Source organism: Perca fluviatilis, chromosome 7, assembly GCF_010015445.1.
Source record: "Perca fluviatilis chromosome 7, GENO_Pfluv_1.0, whole genome shotgun sequence".
NCBI classification, from domain to species: Eukaryota; Metazoa; Chordata; class Actinopteri; order Perciformes; family Percidae; genus Perca; species Perca fluviatilis.
Window position 1 is genome coordinate 35,245,445 of NC_053118.1, and position 14,114 is coordinate 35,259,558.

Sequence of the window (14,114 nt, forward strand, 5' to 3'; positions counted from 1 at the left end):
GATGTAAATTGAGGGAGCAAAAGCAGTATCGGCTCCAACTATCGGCTCAAGAAAAATCTGCAGCCCGTATCGGTCATCGGCTAAGGCTGATGGCACTAAAAAATCCATATGGTCATTCCCTACAGCAAACACCCTCCTACAACCGCGATGGCTGCAGCTGATTGGACGAATGCGTCACGTGGGTCTGGCTGCTGCAGAATTTCAAAACCGACCATAATGGCGGCTTGTTTGGAATACGATCTCGTATTTTACTAAAATAGTTCACCGAAACGTGTTTCTGAAAACATTTTAAGCGAGAAATAGGCCGTGCAGTTGCTGAATCTGTCTTCATTTCAGAATGACAAAGGTCAGTTTAAAAGATTTCCGTCAGCTTTGGAGAGGCGGCGAACCGAGCCGGCCGATCAGTTGAATCCAGCTGATCGACCAACTTTATGCAAATGAGGACCGGGCGACTCGACGCCCCTCTTCTCTAAAGTCCCCGTGAAGCTACCAGAATGAATTGCACGGCTGCTCCCGTAGACAACGAATGGGAAGTGTGGACATTATGCTGCCTGTGGACATGTACCTAGGACTGGGTACGGAATTCCTTTTTAGGCACCGACCGAATTGAGTATCGAAAAAGGCCTCGTCATTCAATAGAGCTCCGGGCGTCAAACGACTTGACTGTTTACGCCGCCATTTTGAAAAATCACCCGCGCCAAAAAGTCTGATTTTCAGCAGCCAGCCTCCCTCCCATCCACAGCGGATATATTTTACACGTGCGGCTGGCGCTGATAAGGCCGCTAAACTGCATCGCTTTGAATGGAAGTGAATGCTCCGTTGTTGTGAAGCTAGCGCTAGCGCTAACGGGATCTCCGTTTGCAGAGTTCAGGATGTAGCGGACTCTCCCGGTGACCGTGCTGCTCTGGGGGACCGGTGTTTTAACTGGTTTTCGGATTAACTGGTGATCTTCCAGATGCGACGTAGGCGTGGCATGAGAAGCCCTGGCCAGGAATGCTCATGTAGGTGACTGTATCGATGCCTGTTTTAAATACCACGAACGTCAATAAATCGTTCACATGTTGACGTTGTCATTCTTATTTGTGTCATAATCCTGTTGAATGTGTTTGTAATTAGGTTTATTAAAACAGTCTGAGGTACCATCGATCAAAGGCTATGCTCCTATCATTTAAACCTACAAAGATCTAATATTTAACATGGGCAACGCAACAGCTGTGGTGTAAAAAAACTAAACCAAAGTTTCCAAACGTCAACATGATGCACGAATTCAAGTTCAATATGCAATGCAAGCTCTAGGTCGTGTTACGGTAGGAAATACATTGCTGCATGTCATCCGTTCTCTCTCTCTTGCTCCCGCATTCACTGGCTCCCTTCAGCTGCTCCTACAAAGTTTTTTTGACAATTCTGAATGGTTTGGTCCATGTGACAATCATTTTAGACTTTGAACTTGAATTAATTAAGGGCGGAAAAAAAAAGCCCAATGAAAAACGATTATTCTTGGACAGCACTATATTACTCAATCATTTCTTAAGATTGATCTGTACACACTTCGGTCCAAATTAAACACAGGTGTAATTGATTTTGCACTTAGGGAAGTTGGAGGCACAGGTGTAGCAACTAAAATCAGGGGTGAGGGGTAGACTATAAACATCTGAGTTGCAGGTCACCATTTTGCGGGTTGTTGAGTAGGTTGGATAGTAGATAAGACGATAGTGAGCAGGAATACTTAGTGAAGAGAGTGTGTGAGTGTTTATTGTAACAGTGGTTGTCTTGTGAGTGATAGTGGGTAAGTAATTGTGGTTTTTCTGAGACAGGCTGGTATTTTAGGTTTGTTGCACCCGTTTGGCTCTGTGTATTGTCTTGTATTTGCTTGTTTGTGTGTTAGTCTAGAGTTTAGTGTGAGCAGGAGGTAGGTCAGACAGGTGGAGGTAGGGCCACAAAGATGGATCCTAAAATAGTTCGAGAGGTGCTGGATCTCAAACTGCATAACAAGTATCCCAAAGGATTAAGCAGCAAGGAGAGAAGAGCTGAAACCTTCAGGATAAAAAGGGTGAGGAAACATGCATTATGCACTGCAGAAATTCCCGATTATCTGTTATGCTACAACTCCAAGTAAATCTAATATTATGACATTTAAACACCAGATGGAGACCTGTACTACATCTGCAGGTGAAAAAGAAAATCAGTCACAGCACCTGGCAAAAGTTGTACTTGACTGCAGAAGAGGCCAATTATATTTTTGAGGAGTTTCACTGCAGCCAGATTGGTGGACACAGTGGAACGGAGAAACCCCACAGTGCTATAATCAGCCGCTACTACTGGCCTGGAATGGAGGAGGAAATTCGCAAGCGGGTGAGTTGCTATCCTCAAAATGTTGAGGTGGAAATAAAAAAAAAAACCCTTCCACTCAGTACATTCCTGTCATGAAGCACCGGGGATTGTAATGTGTATTTTTGCAAATGTACAAGGCCTGTCTGTGGATGTAACGCTGAACAAATGTTTTCAATGATTATCATCATTCTTAAATATGTGTGTGTTTTAGGTTGCTCAGTGTCGTCAGTGCCAGTCGAAGAGGGCACATATTAAAGAAAAGACCCAATACAATCCAATAGCGGTAAAGGAAATTATGGCATACGCTCACTTTTTAAAACATTACTGATATTCTCATTTCTTCTTTTTATACCTTTTCTCAGGTTTCAGAGCCTCTGGAACTTGTTGGGATGGATCTGGTGGGTAAAGTCACACTAACAGATGGTGGTATTCAGTACATATGTGTCATGATTATTTCACCAAATGGGCAGAAGCCTACCCACTCAAAAGCAAAACCGCAGTTGAGGTGTCAAATTGTATTCTTATATATTTTTTTTTTTACAAATTTGGTTCACCGAATAGACTGCTAACAGACCAGGGCTCAGAGTTTTGCAACAAGGTACAGTAACTATGCCTTATGTTTCCCAAGTATGTAATTACACTTAGTTCTGTGCTGACTTCATGTCTGTCCAGCTAATCATTTTCGAGGTCAACTGGGTTGTGTCAGAGGCTGGGCATTAAAAGAAGCCTCTGCTCTCCTTACCATCCACAGACTAATGGCCTTGTGAAAGAATTGAATGGCACAATACAGAGTTTTATTTTTATTTTTTAATACCTGAATGCATTTTTGCTGTCATTACACAACATGTTGATTAGCTGTTTCCAGCAGAGCATCTTTATTGTACAATTGAACCCAAATTATCTTCTACCTTCTCATGCCTGTATCTGAATTCTGCATTTTCAGGTCCCTGAACAAAGTGGTGGCTGACCACCCCAAAGATTGGGACCAGTATTTGCAGTCCACAGTGTTTGCACTTCGGACAAAGAAGCAGGTGACTACAAAGTACAGCCCATGCTTTTAAATGTTCGGGAGGGAGGCGAGGTGGATAAAGAGTATGAAGTAAGATTCTGTAATGTTCCTCTTTTTAAACCTATATCTATATGTCTACATCTATATATCTACCCTCTACTTTCTGTGATTTGTGGCAGGTCACAGATGACAAAGTAAACTATGCTATGCTGCTATGTGTGGAGGAGACCTCAGAAGGCGTACGCAAGCGGGACGCCGTATATGAAAAAGTGAAGCGCAATGTCCAAAAAAGCCAAGACAGGGTCAGAAAAAGAAAACAGGAGGACAACTTTAAAGTGGGGGATTTAGTTATCCTTAAAAATGTTAAACAGGAGCTAAGGAAAGGGGGCAAGCAAGAGGCAAATATGCTCGGGTCCTTCAAAATTATGAGACTCCAGGGAAAAAATGCTGACCTTGTGCCAGTCAAGGGGAGGAAAACTGTTTACAGTAACATTGACCATTTAGCACCTTATGTCCTCCGTCTATCACCACCTATATGTTGGTGATAGACGGGCCAAATCAACCAATCAGATCAAACTCTTGCCAAAACCAGGAGAGAAGAATCGGGAGAAGAGCAAAAACATCTTTTCCTCCGAGCAAAGCCTCCAGTGCCGTTTTTTGCTCTTCTTTAAATGAAGGAATACTTTCTAATTTTGATAAAACTTGCTGCGATAGCTACGCTCATCTCATCCGTGGAAGCCGCCACGTTGTTTAGACTGAACGGTCGCTTCTCGTTACGTAACACCTAAACCCGCCTCAAAACCAACGCTGATTGGTTGGTCGTTTGGCGAACGGCTCCAAATTTTCTCTTTCTCAAGATGCCAGACTGATCTGCGAGTGGAAAACTGGAGCTCGCCAGATCAGGACAGTCTCACCAGGCTACCAAAGTACACCCTAGATTATGAATTTCATAAGTAACTGTGATTATCATTGATATTTTACAGTAATCAGAGACCTATGGGCAGGAGGGTTGTAAAGAGACCTTGTGGTCAAAGGCTGGGCCATACAAAGTGGATTCAGAGAAAATTATGGACCTGGCCCCCGGAAAGGAGTTGGAGACCGAGGTACTTTGTTACTGTCTGATAAATCATTTTCTAAGTAGTAAGAAACCGTGGATCACAGGTCACTCTCTCTTGTACTTATAGGTTGCGAATGCATACCTATGCATGTGGACCGTAGAACGGGGGGCAAGCATTATTGACGTCTATACCATGACTCAGGTCTGGCAGGGCTCCCAAAAAATGTTTTAGAAGGGTAAGTAGGATGTTTTACCTCTTCAGTATATTGATATCTGAAATGGAGATGTGTGTGTGTGTGTGTGTGTGTGTGTGTGTGTGTAATGTCTTTGTACTGCTGGAGCAGTTTGCCACCAGGGACACTGGAGACTCATTGTAATCTTAAATGTTAACAGATTCAGATGAAAACTATGACGACAACAGCTGGTGTACAAGCGGTTGCTGTAATTTGTAACTACGTTTCCATAGATCATGTATCTCAAGGAGAAGAGGTCCTTGTACGTGGACCCATTTGGGGCCACGCAACAACAAATGGATCATTGCAGGGATGTGACAAGGTGGGTAAAGTACCAGCTTTAATAATCAAGCACTTGTGATTGTTTACCTAGGCTAACATTGGTCCCAGTGTAGTCATTGTAACATTCAACTCCCCTTGGATTGAAAAGATCTTACACGGCTTAAGTTAAAACTGTAACACTAATCATTCGATGTTCTATGCAGAGCTCCTGGTCCGGAAACATTATCCGGCTATCGGGAAATGGACATGCTCCACGGTTGCCCATCCCAAACAGCAGGACACAACATCATGTGGAGTGTTTGTGTGCAAGGTAACAATGTGAATATGTATGTGGCCATGAATCATCAAAGTCATCATTATTTTACTTATTAAAGGGTGTTGCAAAATTGAGATTGGACATGGCAATGTCCTTGTTGAATGACACAGGTATGGAGAACTCTACCAGGTATACTTAAATGTGTTTTAAAGTTACACTACATTATTGCCGGTCTCATATTTTACAGATGACTTGTCCCTAGCTGTGTGGGGCTTGTGGGGAGGAGAGCTCGGGGGGCTGACACTGATGACTGGGTAAGCAGCATATTTCAGCTGCAGACCAACGCTTGACTGGAAGACTGGGACCCACCATGTTTAGGTTACCTTCAAATCATCGAGTGAACTCTGAGAATAACAACGTTATTGAACATTTGTAGTGTTTCTCTTTTAGATTGAGTGCACCAACTAAATGGTACCACTGTGTGTGTGTGTGTGTATGTTGGGCATCCCTCCACAGAGGGAGGCTATTTTTGTAAGGGCTGTATATTTTAAAATAATACTTGTTTCCCATTGTTCATTGCAAGTATGAGCTGAGGGGAATGTACATGTTCACAAACAAGATCAGCAAAAAACTTGTAAACTTGTGGAATCTTTTAGATGAGGAAGTAAAAATGTATTACACGTTACAAAGATTAAAAAAAATATATATACTAAAAAGTAGGATGATTAAAAAATATAAAAGCTAGGCATGAATGGCAATAAGTATATGAATGGGAATGTGTTTTATTTATTTTGCACATATGTGTGATAATATGTATATAAATACAAAAATTAATAATACATTTTATATAAATTGATAATATCCTGAGGGACCTAACAACAAGAAAAGAATAATATGTAAAAAGGGGAGGTGTTGATGACACTGCTTGAACTAAGGTGACACTTTGTTTTTGGTTGTGTTTTTTACCATTTATGTTATGTAAGTGATGTTGTGGTATTTATGTGATTGATTGAAATAAACTAAATAGTTGTCTTTCCTTCAGTCACAGTATTGGGTCAATGTATTTCCTACTGTAACTGATGTTTCTTCAGGCGCCGCAGCCCGGCCAAGTGCCAGGGAAAGCACCAAGAACAATCAACCTCGCAACAACAGCACCGTACGACGAGTTAAAAAGGAAAAGAAACATTTGAACAGCTGGAGAGATGAATAGACCTTTTTTCATGGCAGACATGTTGACATGTCGTAGTAGGAAAAGCACAGGTGTGTTCAAAACCATTACTGATGGCTGCATTCCACTTAGGAGAGACCCTGGTATTAAACCATTACTGATGGCTGCATTCCACTTAGGAGAGGCCCTGGTATTAAACCATTACTGATGGCTGCATTCCACTTAGGAGAGACCCTGGTATTAAACCATTACTGATGGCTGCATTCCACTTAGGAGAGACCCTGGTATTAAACCATTACTGATGGCTGCATTCCACTTAGGAGAGGCCCTGGTATTAAACCATTAATGATGGCTGCATTCCACTTAGGAGAGGTCCTGGTATTAAACCATTAATGATGGCTGCATTCCACTTAGGAGAGGTCCTGGTATTAAACCATTAATGATGGCTGCATTCCACTTAGGAGAGGCCCTGGTATTAAACCATTAATGATGGCTGCATTCCACTTAGGAGAGGCCCTGGTATTAAACCATTAATGATGGCTGCATTCCACTTAGGAGAGGCCCTGGTATTAAACCATTAATGATGGCTGCATTCCACTTAGGAGAGGCCCTGGTATTAAACCATTAATGATGGCTGCATTCCACTTAGGAGAGGCCCTGGTATTAAACCATTACTGATGGCTGCATTCCACTTAGGAGAGACCCTGGTATTAAACCATTACTGATGGCTGCATTCCACTTAGGAGAGGTCCTGGTATTAAACCATTAATGATGGCTGCATTCCACTTAGGAGAGGCCCTGGTATTGTGCATGCTGACTCACTGAAATATCTTACAGTAAATGAATCTCCAACTATTCTGATAATCGATTAATCGGTTTTAGTCATTTTAAGTGAAAAAAAAAAGAAGTAAAAATTCTCTGATGTCAGCTTGTTAAAGGGGTAATAGAATGATTATATAGGGTATTTCACACTGTTCCTTATGGTCTCCTAATGGGGTATGTAACATTGGTTGTAGAGTCTGGATCGGGCCGAATTTTTCTGTCCGAGCCTGGCCCGCGTCCGACATGCATTAAGAAATTTATGTCCGAGCCCGACCCGAGCCCGACACAGTTAAAATCTCATCTTTTTTCCTCTCATACTAATGACACATGTAGGCTATGTTTGTTCGTGTGGAAAGCCCTTTTTTATTAAGCAACTGCATTCGGAAATGTCAACAGATGAGCACATCAGCGCACGGGGCAACAAGCGCTCGTTAATAAGCTGTTAACATGTTCAATGGGTTAACCTTTCCTGATCGCTTCGTTTCCGACCGTGATCAGAAAACCAGCAGAGACTCGTTACCTCCAGGGCCCACGTTAGAACATGAAGAACCACTAACTCTGCTCCGGTTGCATCTACAACACGTCTGCTTCCTCTTTTTCTATCTCTTTTCTGCCCACTTAACACACACACACACACACACACACACACACACACAAACCCACACGCACACACACACACACACACCCACACACACAGAGCTCTCTTAAAAGGAGCCACAGCACCATTTTACAACAAATTCCTTATCGCGCTGATGTGACCGAGCCCGACTCGACCCCGACCATAATTTCTAAATATCTGTCCGAACCCGGCCCGGCCCGGCGAGTACCATCGGGACCCATCGGCCTCGGGTCGGGTATCCATGCCTTAATTGGTTGGGCTGAAAATGGCCTGGTTGATATTTTATTGGCCCTTATGCATCCCTGTGTTTTGGCCCTATTTATAACAAGAGCTTTTCTTCCAAATATGGTATGCTCATGAATATTTAGATGAGCTGCGCGCTGATTGGTTGAGCGAATTGCCATACACACACATTAGAGACAGAATCTCATATTTCAGACACTGCAATGTTTTGTTACCAAATTCACTTCTGAGACTTTTTTATGCGAGAAATCAACTATATAAAGCTCAAATATGGGCCGTTTTACGAAAATTGATGGCTAATTGCAAATTTTGTCCGACTGTGGGTCGGAGTTGAGCGGCCGGTGCTGCCTGTGTTGTTGCCTCGCCACCCGGCCCGCCTTCCTTCACAGACTCCGGCCTGCTGTGAGCTCAATTGAGCTCCGTTACGGCTGGCAGCCCACGGCACTTCATACCCGCGCAAAGTCACCGCTTTGTGGGCTAATGACTACCAAACGCCGCAGCCCTGACAGAGCTCCAGGGCCTGCAGCTCCCCTCTTCCTGTTAGCTAGATGGCGCTTGTGTGAGAGCGCGGTCAGCGAGCTTGTTACACCAGCAATCTCTTACCACATGTTACACACAATGTCACGCCACATATACAACATCTACCTAAATGTCTTATAAAGCTAACAACGGTGTCCGATTTGAAGTTAATGAATATTTGTGAAGACTAGCTAGGTGTTTCGTCAGCTGCGACTGTCCCTTCAATCCTAGCTATACACTGTAAGAAATGATTCTGTGGTCATGTAGATTTGAATTATTATTATTAGGTAAAATATATTCAATCTGATTGTGTTTTTGATTTTGTGGCAAATATTTAATTCAATTTCAAATAAAAATGTTTGGAATAAAATCTACCCATTGTAGTTAAATAAAACATAAGCATTATATTTATATAATCCCAAATAGAGAGAATATTGAGTTAATTCAAATTAATGTAATCAGGCAAAATTTAATTGAAAAGCACTTCCTATCAACCTAAATTATTAGTGTTAGAAATTGTTAAAGTCACAAATAGTTGTGTGCTATGGTGTTTTATCCTGTTAAAGAGAGTAAGTTGTGGGTTATTAATTTAATATATATATAAAAAAATATATATGTGTATATATAGGCCTATATATATAAAGTTACAACCATGAGTGAGAAGGGTACGAAGTTAACAGGGCTCCTGTTCTGAAGACACTTGCAGATTAATTTGGCTGTAGTGTTCTCTGCGGCAATACACCGGTGGTACGGTTTGTGAAACATTCCTATCAAACGGGAAATTAACACCGGTATAGCCCAGCACTACTACAATGGGTCGAAAGCACAAAAGTGAATTGTTAATAAAATAGACTAGTTATTCCTAAGAAAGAAGATTTAATTCATTGCATTGATTAAATTCAAATCGATGTGCAGATTAATGTAGATGATTATTACTCAATTATATATCATTGATATGTAGAATTAAATTAATTTATTTTAGTACTATTTACACATTAGGGAGTTTATCTTTTTAAAATCAAGTCAATATTTTTGTTTAGGTTATAATTAATTCTGTAATGTTTTCTGTTTGAATATACTCATATTAAATGGATAACTATTAAGGGTCTCATTTAATTAATATTTACTCAATACCAAATCATGTGAAATTTAATTAATAATATTGCTTGTAATCTGTTGCCTCATTTTTATTGAGTAGATATGGTGTATTTTTTCTTACAGCGTATGTAGCTACAAATCACGGATAGTTAGCTTAATTTTCGGTGTAATTCGAGTATATTTACAGTTTGAATTTCGTCACGCCACGTATACAACATCTACCTAAGAGTCTTATAAAGCTAACAACGGTGTCCGATTTCAAGTTAATGAATATTTGTGAATTTCAGAGGAATTCTAAGAGGAGGCTAGCTCTCATTGATAGAGCTACATCCAGCCACAGGCTCTATCAATGAGACTCACTGACAAGAGGCGTGTATTTCCCCGATCGTTTGTTTAAATAACTCAACACATTATAATTACACACATTATAAGATTAACTGGAACATGTGGTAAGAGAATGCTGGCGTAACAAGCTCGCTGACCGTGCTCTCTCACATACACCGGGCATTTAGCTAGCAGGAAGAGGGGAACTGCAGGCCCTGGAGCTCTGTCAGAGCCGCGGCGTTTGGTAGTCCATTAGCCCACAAAACGGTGACTGTGCACGGGTATGGAGTGCCGTGGGCTGCCAGTCGTGACGGAGCTCAATCGAGCTCACAGCAGGCCGGGGTCTGTGGAGGAAGGCAGGCCGGGCGGCGAGACAGCAACCCAGGCAGCACCAGCCTCTGAAGTCCGACACACAGTTGGACAAAATTTGCAATTAGACATACATTTTCGTAAAGTGGCCCATATTTGAGCTTTAGATAGTTGATTTCTCGCATAAAAAAGTTTCAGAAGTGAATTTTGTAATGGAATAGCAGAGATCTGCGTGACCTAGATTCAGAAGACTACCTGATCTCAGGTCAGTTGTGTAGCCTATGTAAATGTTGGGGTGTGACCGTTCTCTTAACCCTTGTGTGGTCCTTCGGGTCCCAGTGACCCGAAGGACAACACAAGGATTATGTACCTCCCTTTACTTTGTTGAGAATTGCTCTCTAAACCCTGTTTCTTGTAAAGTAAGTAAGTAAAGTTTATTTCTAGAACACATTTAAACACAGTTTAAGCTGACCAAAATGCTGTACAAACAAGAACTAAGGTGCTGTATTAACCCTTGTTTAGAGAGCAATTCTCAACAAAGTAAACGGAAGTACATAACCCTTGTGTTGTCCTTCGGGTCACTGGGACCCAAAGGACAACACTTCCATGGGCTGACAAAGGTTCAGTTTTTGAGATGCTTAGGTAAGCTTCCAGCTTTGTTGAGATTCGCCCGTTTTCAGCGGCAGTTTCAAAATATGAGATTTTCATAGTAAAGGGGTGTCAGTGGGACTTTGAGCTTCTATGTATGTCCTATTTACCCACCGAACTGTCGTTATTCAGCTATGACAGGGTAAAATCGGTTTTGCATTCTATCACCCCTTTTAAAGGTGAATATTGTTCTAGTGTCTTCTCTCCTCTGTGACAGTAAACTGAAGATCTTTGAGTTTTTGACAAAACGAGACATTTGAGGACGTCATCTTGGGCTTTTTGGGAAACCCTAATCCACATTTTTTTTTTTTACCATTTTCGAGACCAACAACAAATCGTTTCATCCAGAAAATAATCGACGATGAAAATATTTGTTAGTTGCAGCTTTACGAATTTCATGATATTATCTTAGCATGGATCAAGTTTTTGGTTGAGGGGAACTTTTGGCCTGATAATGGCCTTTGAGGAAGCGTTAAGGGGTTAAAAAAAAAATCAAATGTTATTATAGACTAAGCACCATAGTTATATGTTAATTTTTTTTTTTTAAACTGATTTGTTCAATATAAAAAGGTTTAAGGCTGCAGATTGTAACAGTAGCACTGAAGAGCAGACTGGGAGCGCTGATAATGTAGGATTGATAAATAAGCACTATGATTACCGTTATTATCCTTCATTACCAGCTGACTGATGGCTGCAGCTCGCCTTGATTACCTGTCGCTCACCGCCGCCGCCGACACTCTGAACTGTGAAGCAGCGCTGGGCGCTGAAGCAAAGAGAGAAGTAATCACCCATCTATTTCCTGTTTTTCATTCATAAAAAGTACCTTTTAAAAGGAATACGCCACAGTTTGTTGAAATAGTGCTTATCACGGTCTACCCTGGCTGTAGATAGGTGGGCCAATGCATTTTTTGTCTCAGTGCAAGTAATTAGGTTTTTTTTTTGTCTTTTGTTGGCTCACTTTTACTCACAACATGCTAACCGGCAACATAGGATTCCATTCACTACGCTAAGCTAAGTAGCGGTGGCGCTGCCGGTGTTGCACCGGACTAAAACGATGCATGCACAAAAACTGTGTTGGGCCCCCTATCTACAGCTAGGGGAGACCGTGATAAGCCCTATTTCAACAAACGGTGGCGTATCCCTTTAAATACCATCACATATCATCAAAAGTGCTCGTCTGAAGCTCTGAGAGAGTGTGTGTTAGGTTTAGGATCTACAGCTGTTATTTCAGTGTGTATCAGGGTTTTTCCTGCATAGAGGAATTTTTGGTGCTCAGATCTTTTTAGTTAAAGGGATGCACATTTTTTGTGCATGCATCGTTTTAGTCCGGTGCAACACCGGCAGCGCCACTGCTAGTTAGCTTAGCGTAGTGAATGGAATCCTATGTTGCCAGTTAGCATGTTGTGAGTAAAAGTGAGCCAACAAAAGACAAAAAAAACAACCTAATTACTTGCACTGAGACAAAAAATAGTAATACCACAGTTTAGAAATACTCTGTTACGAGCAAAAGTCTGGAATCCTGTATTTTTACTTTAGTGGAAGTACAAATGTTAGCATATGAAACAAAATATACCTAAAAGTACTTGTCATGCAGAATGACCCATTTGATACCAATATTCTCTTTTAGTTAATTAATTAAACATTTTATGTTCAAATAACTTCAGCTGCTTAGCATTTTCCTCGTGAGCCGACTTTAGTAGCATGGATGTGGAAACTTACTGCTGTGCCAGAAGTATCTGATATATTATTAATATGCAATTAATATTAAATACTTCATGATGGGTTTGGGAATTGGGATTTGTTTTGAAGAAGCAATGCAGTCTGTTTTGCACTTTAACTATTAAATATTATTTTAACTCTATACTAATTTATTCATCATCGAGACTTCCCCCAAAGTATCTTTGGAATTTCTCTTTAATATTGAATATTGATATTAATAAGTCAGATGACTGAGTCTGCAGGACTGGTTCCTATAAAGTTTATTACATATAAGAGCAACTGATTCTGATATTATAAAACAAAAACTATATAAAAATCCATTTTTTTTTTTAAAAGTTCTTTGTTATAAAGAGACTCATTTTAGGTAGGTGTTAGATGCCACAGGTACATTTTGTGTTGGTCTCGTTTCGACGAGACTGTCCTCCCCCCCCCGAAGAAATGCTCCTATTGGTTGTTTGTTTAAGCATTAATTATGACTCATATTTATGTTTTTGTAGTGGTGGCGCCCTCTAGTGGTCGTAGTAGATATGACGGGAGCAAAGCAGGAACAAAGGAGTAGGCCTGGCACACCCGGTTCCTTTTAAGGATTCGGGTTATTCTGAGTCACTCACTAAACTGAACCCGGTTGTGCGAGTCACTTGAATTGCTTGAGTCAGTATTGCTAAATCGCCAAGGAAACTCAGTCGGACCGTTTATGTATTGTCTTAACTTAGTGTAGCCTAAGCAATATATAGGCCTTCAATGTAGACATAGAAACAGGAACAGAGAAATGCTAGTAGTGAATACATTATTATTTTTAAATCGACTGTCTGCTCGACCTAATTGCATTTTAACATACCACATTTATACACCAAACCTACAGTAGGCCTGGCTAGGCTACGTGCAGAACACTGTATGTTATTTCGGAAGTGTAGAATGGCTTTTGTTGTCGATTTGCTTTACGCTGAGCTCGAGGAGAGACTTCTCTCGCTCGTCTGAATGAGTCAGATCCACTCATGACAACGTAGCCGCCGGCCGATTTGCCGGATTGACCGACTCGCGCGAGCATCGACAACTCTCGAGTGAATCGTGGTCTGCGAGCTTCCGGCTCCGAGTCTGCGGGTCGGATAACCTGTCTCGGACGGTCTCTCTGCTCACTCAGGTGCTGGAGTTGTAAGTTATTAAGCTTTTTGCAGCTAAGACGGCTAGGACTAGTAGTAGCTAACGCTGCAAGAGGTTTGTGTGCGGCGCCGTTATCATTTTAGATTGAATCGTAGGAGGACTCAACTGAACCGGGTTAATGATGCTAGAGACTCGCGATTCGTGAGTCAATTTAAAGACTCTGGTCCAAGATCAGAGTGAATCACGACTCAAACAGGTTTAGTAAGGAGCGCCAAATTCCACAAAGGGAGGCAGGTTGGGATGGCGGACAGGCCGCGCCAAGACCCGCCCTTCAATCACTATTATTGGCCAGAGGTCCATGCTTATGCAAGGTAGT

General features: G+C 41.5%; 1 long non-coding RNA gene across 4 annotated transcripts; it reads left to right on the forward strand.

The window, feature by feature from the left end:
• The first annotated feature begins 298 nt into the window (after positions 1–298).
• On the forward strand, positions 299–6,239 carry LOC120561545. 4 transcript variants are annotated; one of them, XR_005639612.1, is made up of 9 exons: positions 299–2,352; positions 2,543–2,729; positions 2,893–2,929; positions 3,275–3,362; positions 4,324–4,443; positions 4,525–4,633; positions 4,791–4,952; positions 5,116–5,222; positions 5,416–6,239. It is a non-coding gene; the product is annotated as an uncharacterized LOC120561545 (long non-coding RNA). The 4 variants fall into 4 exon arrangements; XR_005639614.1 differs by lacking the exon at positions 2,893–2,929 and having other exon boundaries at positions 299–2,050; positions 2,145–2,352; XR_005639611.1 differs by lacking the exon at positions 2,893–2,929.
• The last annotated feature ends 7,875 nt before the right edge of the window (positions 6,240–14,114 follow it).